The sequence below is a fragment of the Aegilops tauschii genome, chromosome 6 (genome assembly GCF_002575655.3).
Source record: "Aegilops tauschii subsp. strangulata cultivar AL8/78 chromosome 6, Aet v6.0, whole genome shotgun sequence".
Taxonomy (NCBI): domain Eukaryota; kingdom Viridiplantae; phylum Streptophyta; class Magnoliopsida; order Poales; family Poaceae; genus Aegilops; species Aegilops tauschii.
The window spans coordinates 14,659,480-14,667,629 of NC_053040.3; positions in this window are offsets into that span (position 1 = coordinate 14,659,480).

An 8,150-nucleotide genomic window follows, 5' to 3' on the forward strand; every position below is an offset into this window, starting at 1 on the left:
AGTTCATGACTTGGTTTAGGGAAGAAATGATATCCTTGGGCACGGACATTTTTGAACACTAATAACTTAGATAGATAAGATGCAACCCACTGTACCCTTACATAGATGGGTACCCTATATAGATAGATAAGTCCGGGGACACGACACGACACGGCACACACGACATAGAAAAGCAACAAAATAAAAACAATAAAACTAAAAGATGACGAGCTTGACGAACAACTTCACTCCGGGCTCGCACCCCTTCTTGAACATCTTCATCTTGACCTTTCTTCCACCTTGGCCGCGCCCCTTCAACACCGTCTTCAACTTCACTGCTCCTCCTCGTCATAGGGAAGGGAGTGCATCTGGTTTTCGGTGGGGAAGATGCACTCGTAGTTGGTGAAGATGTTGTACACCGTGAAGAAGATGGACTCGCAGCCGCACCGATACACTTGGCCGAGGAGCTCGTGCGCGTCATACGGGTTGGCGAAGGTGACCGTGAGCAGTAGGAGGATGCCGGCGCGGTCACGAACCTTGTTGAGGGTGAACATCCTAGGCGAGCCCCGTGGGAGGTGGGCATAGCCGGCTCTAAGGAAGGCGCGGGCGAGGTCGACGGACCCCCTCCACCTGGAAGTCGCCCACACACGGAGCTCCCTCTCCACGAGCACGCCCGATGGGTAGCGCAGCTCCGACACGACAGGCAGGCGAATGAAGGTCGGCCTGTTGTACTGCATCTTCACTTGGTCGCTTGGGTGTTTCAAGTTGGAGAGAATGAATCTGGCTTGGGTGGTGAGTGGGAGAGGAAGAGAGGCATATAAATAGGCATGTGGGTGGGGGAGGAAGAAAGAAGGGATGAGAACGGTGTGTGTGTGAATCCGAACGCGTGTGTGTATCCGTTAAATTTTTGCACAGAAATGATGGGGGGCGTGCGTGTGTGAATCACTGCAACAAAACGATAGGGCTGCTGTTTAACTGGGCGCGTGCATCTGAATCGCTGCGTAACTGAATCACTGCTGTAATATGAAACAATGGCGTAATTCTGAATCAATACGTGCATGGCCACGTCGCTCGCCTCGCTCGCCTCCCGCGCATGCCTCCGCCTCCCGCGCATGCATTCCTACGTCACCGCCCTTCCCATGCTTGCAGGCCTGGAAAGGCTGAGACGGGCATTAACAGCGCTCTCATGCCGGACAGTGAGACGGCCCAACGGTCGATCCAGCGGGCCCGATACGTGTTGATAAAAAAATCGCCCAGCCAATCAGATTGCATCTCGCGGTTCGCCCCCCTCCGCGCAGATTCCTTCTTGAAGGGTTAGATCGACGGTCCTTAATCGCCGCTAGGGTTAGATGGACGGACCTTGTTCAACGCTAGGGTTAGCGGGGTTTGGGAGGGTTTGGAGCAGTCAAAGATAGGTTTGACCAGATTTCACATGAGCATAATAAATTAAAGAAAAATCAGAAAAATGAAAAACCTGCGCACGTAGTCTTCTTATGTCGTATACTAACGGTTTAAGTTGATAAACAAGGTCTACATGCATTTAAGCGAAAAGTTCATGTGTCTTATGTGATATCTCAAGTATCTCAAACTCTCTTGTATGAAGTGAAGAGATGTGTTTTGGGGAAATGAACATGAAAATTTTAAAAACCTCACCACAACTTCATTTTGGAGTGACTAAGGCACCCTTTGTTTGGGCTACAGATTCTTGAGAATCAGCTGTGGCTTGGATTGTGAGAATCAGCTGCAGCTACAGATTCTGAGAATCAGAAGCTAGCCGTTTGTTTGCCCTGCATGTGGAACTAGGGGACGCGTGTAGCTTGTTGTAGGTCGGGGTGGAGCTGCTCAGATCCATCCCCTTCACGGTAGACAGGAGATTGGGGGCGGCACGGGTGGAGATTGGGGACGGGCGGACGGCGGCAGAGGTGGAGACCGGGGGCGGCCGCGCAGCAGAGATCGTGGTCGTGGGGAGGCGCGTAGGCGCACAGAATATGGGGAGGGGGCAGCGCAAGAGGGGTGGCGGCGCCGGGATTATAGGGTGGGGCGGCGGCGCTGGAGGAAATCCCCTTCTCTGTTCGTTGGGTGAGAAAGGACGAGGTGGAGGATAACCTGGCGCTGAAGGAAATTGGACGGGGCCAGTGGCATTTGTAGCGTAATAAGGGGGAGAGGTCGGTCTATTCTGGAACCTGGATAAGTGGCCACTCTGGAATCTCGGGAATCAGTATTTCGCAGCTTCGGGCTTGCACGCCGGCGTAGTTCAATTTCTAGAATCTTATTCTCCAAAGCTAAGATAGAAATCTGACTGTTTGTTTGAGAATCTGATTTTGGATGGGCTAGAATCCAAGAATCTGTAGCTAAACCCAAACAAAGGCCACCTAAGAAATATCCAGGCTTAGTTTTTCATTTTGATGTTTTAGACTTGTTTAAATCTTGGTCAAAGTTAAGTTTGACCAGAATTCAAATGAGCAAAACAAATAAAAAAATAAAAAAATGGAAAAACCAGCGCACATAGTCTGTATATATAGAATATATGTGTAGGAAAGTTATTTGGCTGATTTAGACAAGGTAGAAAAAAACCTTGCTTAGAAATGAGGCCGTTTACCCTACCTTTGGACCCCCTCTTTTTAGCACATTTTTCATGAAAATTTCAAAAACGTCACCACAGCTTCATTTTGGAGTGACTAAGAAGGATCCAGGCTTAGTTTTTTATTTTGATGTTTTAGACTTGTTTAAATCTTGGTCAAAGTTAGCTTTTACCAGAATTCAAATGACCAAAACAAAAATAAAAAAAAAACCTTGATGTTGGACCTTTGGAGCTCTTTTTTAGCACATTTTTCATGAATGGGAGTTTACCCTACCAAAGTTTCGAAAGAATTGCAACATCCAAATAGCATGTCAAATTTGAAGTTCTAACATAGGTCAAACATCATTCAAACATAGTACATAGGTACAACGTCATTCAACAGAAATACAACATTATTCATAATGTTTCATAATTATTCATAAACAGCGTTGGGGCTTCTGTTTGATCCCTGAGCTTCTTGCCATCACTTTGCTCCTCGTGCACCTTGTGCTCATTGCTTCTTCTCTTCTCCTCTTGGTTGTCGGTACCTTGCGCGTCTTCTTCAAACCTACCGTAGAGCTGTACAAAACATAAAGGGTAATGAGGTCATGTCAAGTGATAAATGTACAGTAGTATTTGCAAGATTTACATACCTAGCAGAACTCACAACGACAGAAGGGTTGTCACCATTTGGAGCCTCACTTGGATCACCATTTGGAGCCTCATTTCGATCACCATTTGGAGCCTCATTTCGATCACCATTTGGAGCCTCACTTGGATCACCATTTGGAGCCTCACTTGAATCATCATTTGGGCCTCCAGGCGCGCCCTGGTGTGTTGTGCCCCCCTCGAGGCACCCCCAGATGCTTCTCCGGCCCACTGGATTGTGCCCACCTCGGTGGCCTCCTGCACCGCCTCTTTGCTCTATAAATACCCCAATATTCCAGAAACCCTAGGGGGTCGATGAAAATCAATTCTAGCCACCGCAAGTTCCAGAAACCACAGATCCAATCTAGACACCATCACGGAGGGGTTCATATGCCCATAGGTGCCTCTCCGATGATGCGTGAGTAGTTCTTTGTAGACCTACGGATCCGTAGTTAGTAGCTAGATGGCTTCCCCTCTCTCCTTTGATTCTCAATACAATGGTCTCTTGGAGATCCATATGATGTAACTCTTTTTGCGGTGTGTTTGTTGGGATCCGATGAACTTCGAGTTTATGATCAGATCTATCTTTTTATCCATGAAAGTTATTTGAGTCTTCTTTGATCTCTTATATGCATGATTGCTTATAGCCTGGTATTTCTTCTCCGATATTTGTGTTTTGTTTGGCCAACTTGCTCTATTTATCTTGCAATGGGAAGAGGTGCTTTGTGATAGGTTCGATCTTACGGTACTTGATCCCAGTGATAGAAGGGGAACCGACACGTATGTATCATTGCCATTAAGGATAACAAGATGGGGTCTATTTCTACATAAATAGATCTTGTCTATATCATGTCATCGTTCTTATTGCATTACTCCGTTTTTTCATGAACTTAATACACTAGATGCATGCTGGATAGAGGTCGATGTGTGGGGTTTCGGGTCCTGAAAAGCACCCGCCGGATTGCTTGCGTACTGCGCTTCCGGACGGGTCTCCTTCGACGTGAGCTGCGGTGCATCACCCTCGGCGTTGGAGGTACACGGTGACGTGTTCGTGTGCGAACACACTTTTTGGCGACTCCGCTGGGGTCGAAATATCAAGAATCATCATCAACCATGTCTAATCTCCCCAAGCCCTCAGAAGTTGACACCGATAACATCATTAAGCCTGGTCTTGATGAACTATCGGATGAACATCGCCAAGCCTACGAAGCGCGCAAGAAGCAGCGTGAAGAGGCTTTCGAGGCGCTCAAGAAAAAGCGCGAGGAGGAGGATTTCGAAGCGTTTCTTTCAAGTTTCAAGAAGGACCGTCAAGGCAACATCACTCCGGCTGGAAACATCAAATTTCCTCCCCTCATTGACGAACAAGATGTGATCACTGTGAGTAAAGTTTTTTCTCCAGAACAAGTGGCTGTGATTGAAAGTCTTGTTAGTAAGGGTAATGTGATGGCATACAATTCTTTTGTGGCTAGTGCTAATGCTCAGAAAAATATGCCTCCATCATCTAGTGGTACTGTTGGTATATCTGAAAACCCAAGTCCAATTTTACCTATTTCATCGGCACCACCTATGCAACAACAATATAATATGCCGTTGAATTTTTACCCTACTCAAACCAACCAGTTTGTGGCTACACCTACATACCCTAATCCTATTATGAGTGTGCCCAATTCAGCGTCAACGCCGAATCACTTTGTCACACCACCCATAGGTGCAAGCATGTTTGGTCTTCTGCCGAATTATGGTTCGGCACCCATCCCACAAGTGGCACCAACAGCTAGTACTCAGGTTGCTCCTATGTCATTGCCACTAACATCTTCATCTACCTCGGATCCAATTTTAGCTAAATTAAGGGAGGATTTGCATAAGATGTTTCTAGAAACTTTTGGAAACGAGCCGAAAGTAAAGAGTCGTGTGTACCAAAAGCCTTATCCTGAACACTTCGATGCAATTTCTTACCCTCAAGGTTATAAGGTTCCCGATTTTGTTAAATTTAGTGGTGAGGGTATGAAAACGACTTGGGAGCATGTGAGTCAATATCTAGCACAGTTGGGTGAAGCAGTTTCCATAGAAGAGTTGAAAGTGCGTTTATTTCCCTTGTCTTTAACTGGCACCGCATTTTCATGGTTTGCTGCTTTACCACATGGTTCGATTCTCTTATGGTCGCAATTAGAGCAAAAGTTTCATGATCACTTTTATAGCGGTGATAATGAGCTGAAGTTGTCACATCTTACATCGGTTAGGCAAAAACATGATGAATCGGTCACCAATTATGTCAAGAGATTTAGAGATATAAAAAACCGATGTTATAGCTTAGTGATAACTGAGAGAGACTTGGCGGATCTTGTTCTTAATGGTTTGAAAACTCACATTAAAGAGAAGCTAGAAAGTTATGAGTTTTTGAGCAGTAATCAAGTCTTACAAAAAGCTTTGGCCCAAGAGAGTCGAAGTAAAGAGGTCCATAGGTCTACAACCGATTGTCCTAGAATGCATATGGTTGAACACAATGATGATAATTCGGACGATGAGGTTAATGTCTATACTACTGAATTTGTTTGGTCCTCAAAGGCCAAACCCTATATGTGTAATGCTCTTAAGCCGATTCGCAAGAATCATGATGAGGAGGTGAGGTTTACTTTTGATATATCAAAGTGTGATAAAATATTTGATGCTCTCTTGCAAGATAAGATGATTAGAATATCACACACCATACCGCCGTTTGAGGAGCTGAAACGGCGTGCTTATTGCAAGTACCATAATTCATTTTCTCATGGTATTAACAATTGCAATGTTTTCAGACGACAGATACAATCGGCCATTAATGATGGACTATTGAATTTTGCTGAGATGCAAGTTGATAAACAACCCTTCCCGATAAACACCATGGACTTGGAGGGAAAGAAAATGTTGATTCGGCCTAGCATAGCCGAATCTGCTAATAAAGATAATGTTCTTATTGGTGAACCCAGGAAAGGCAAGGAGGGCGACAATGTCTTGGGACGAGAGGTTGTGCTTGATAAGCAACCTGATGGCAAGGAAGTATAGAAGATCACCATAAAAAATCCTGCACTCGGGGGGCAACCACAAGTACAAGAAGATACTCATGTTAAATTTATCAAGCCCAAGAATTCAGAAGTTGGCAAGTGGGGAAAGAGTGAAGCTAAGCGCAAGAGAATCAGGCCAACTTTTGATATGTTGCTATCCAAATATGCAAGTCAAGCGGCCTGTTCTAGCTCTAATCGGCCATCACATTCAAAACGTTCAAGATTGCCTCCGGAGCAAGAGTTTCGACACTATGCAAGGCCATATGGGTCATGGGCACCGACACCATGGATGTCACAACCCTCCTATGCGCCATATTACATGAGAGGCTTCAGTGGAGGATGGGGGCAGCCCCCAATGGCTCCTTATGCTTTTCATATAGGGCGGGTAGCACCTAGAAGGCCTGCTCGCGCGAGGCTTTATTATACCACACAAGGTCGTTTGAGCTATGGTGCTAATCGGCCAACAAAATTTTCTCCAAGCAAGGCCAACAAAAAAGTGTGGCGTGTTAAGTCACCTAATGCGGAAATTGCAGAATGCGACAAGCAAAAGGAGAAAAAAAGGTGGTTGTTGGTAATCTCACTACTTCTAATGGTGATATTGTTATTGTTCAGCAGGGTTCCATGATGAATGATCATGAGGCGAGCACAAGCAAGGCTAAACCATGGGATCCCAAATATACTCAACCTAAATGGTGTCCTCCCGGTTTAACCAAGACCATGAAAAGGAGATTACAACGCATGAGGAACCACGAGAAGGTAGAGCACAAAGAGGACAGGCAAAGGGACGAATTGTTAAGAATCATCATCAACCATGTCTAATCTCCCCAAGCCCTCAGAAGTTGACACCGATAACATCATTAAGCCTGGTCTTGATGAACTATCGGATGAACATCGCCAAGCCTACGAAGCGTGCAAGAAGCAGCCTGAAGAGGCTTTTGAGGCGCTCAAGAAAAAGCGCGAGGAGGAGGATTTGGAAGCGTTTCTTTCAAGTTTCAAGAAGGACCGTCAAGGCAACATCACTCCGGCTGGAAACGTCAATTTTCCTCCCCTCATTGACGAACAAGATGTCATCTATGCCACCTTGCCTCTCGCGCATCGAGGGCTTCGCCTTGTCGCGCAACTCACACTCACGCCGCCGCTCTGCCTCGTGGTCCGAGAACCCCATCGGGCGCTTGTCTGCACGCCGATCACCCATCACCGCCACCACAAAAGACTTGAGAAGAGGAGGAGAGGAGACGAGATCGGAATGGTGTGGGCAGAGTAAGCCAGCCGCCACACCTCTCTAGTGGTTGCGGTAAACCCTAACGACCGGTCCAGGCATTGCAACGATATGACCGAGGTGGATTATGGTGGAGGGGGGCACCGCACACGGCTAAGAACAATATTTGTCGTGTGTTCTAGGGTGCCCCCTGCCCCCGTATATAAAGGAGCAAGGGGGAGGCCGGCCGGCCCTTGGGGCGCGCCAAGGAGGGGGAGGAGTCCTCCTCCTAGTAGGAGTAGGACTCCCCCTTTCCTAGTCCAACTGGGAGGAGGAAGGGGAAAGGAAGGAGAGGGAGAGAGGGAGGGAAAGAGGGGGCGCTGCCCCCCTCCTTGTCCAATTCGGACTCCTCAATGGGGGGCGCGACCAGCCTATGGCTCCCTCCTCTCTCTCTCACAAGGCCCATGTTGGCCCATTAGTTCCCCCAGGGGTTCCGATAACCCCCCGGCACTCCGATAATTATCCGGTGACCCCCGGAACATGTCCGGTGTCCGAATATAGTCGTCCAATATATCAATCTTTATGTCTCGACCATTTCGAGACTCCTCGTCATGTCCGTGATCATATTCCGGACTCTGAACTATCTTAGGTACATCAAAACACATAAACTCATAATACCGATCGTCACCGAACGTTAAGCGTGCGTACCCTTCGGGTTCGAGAA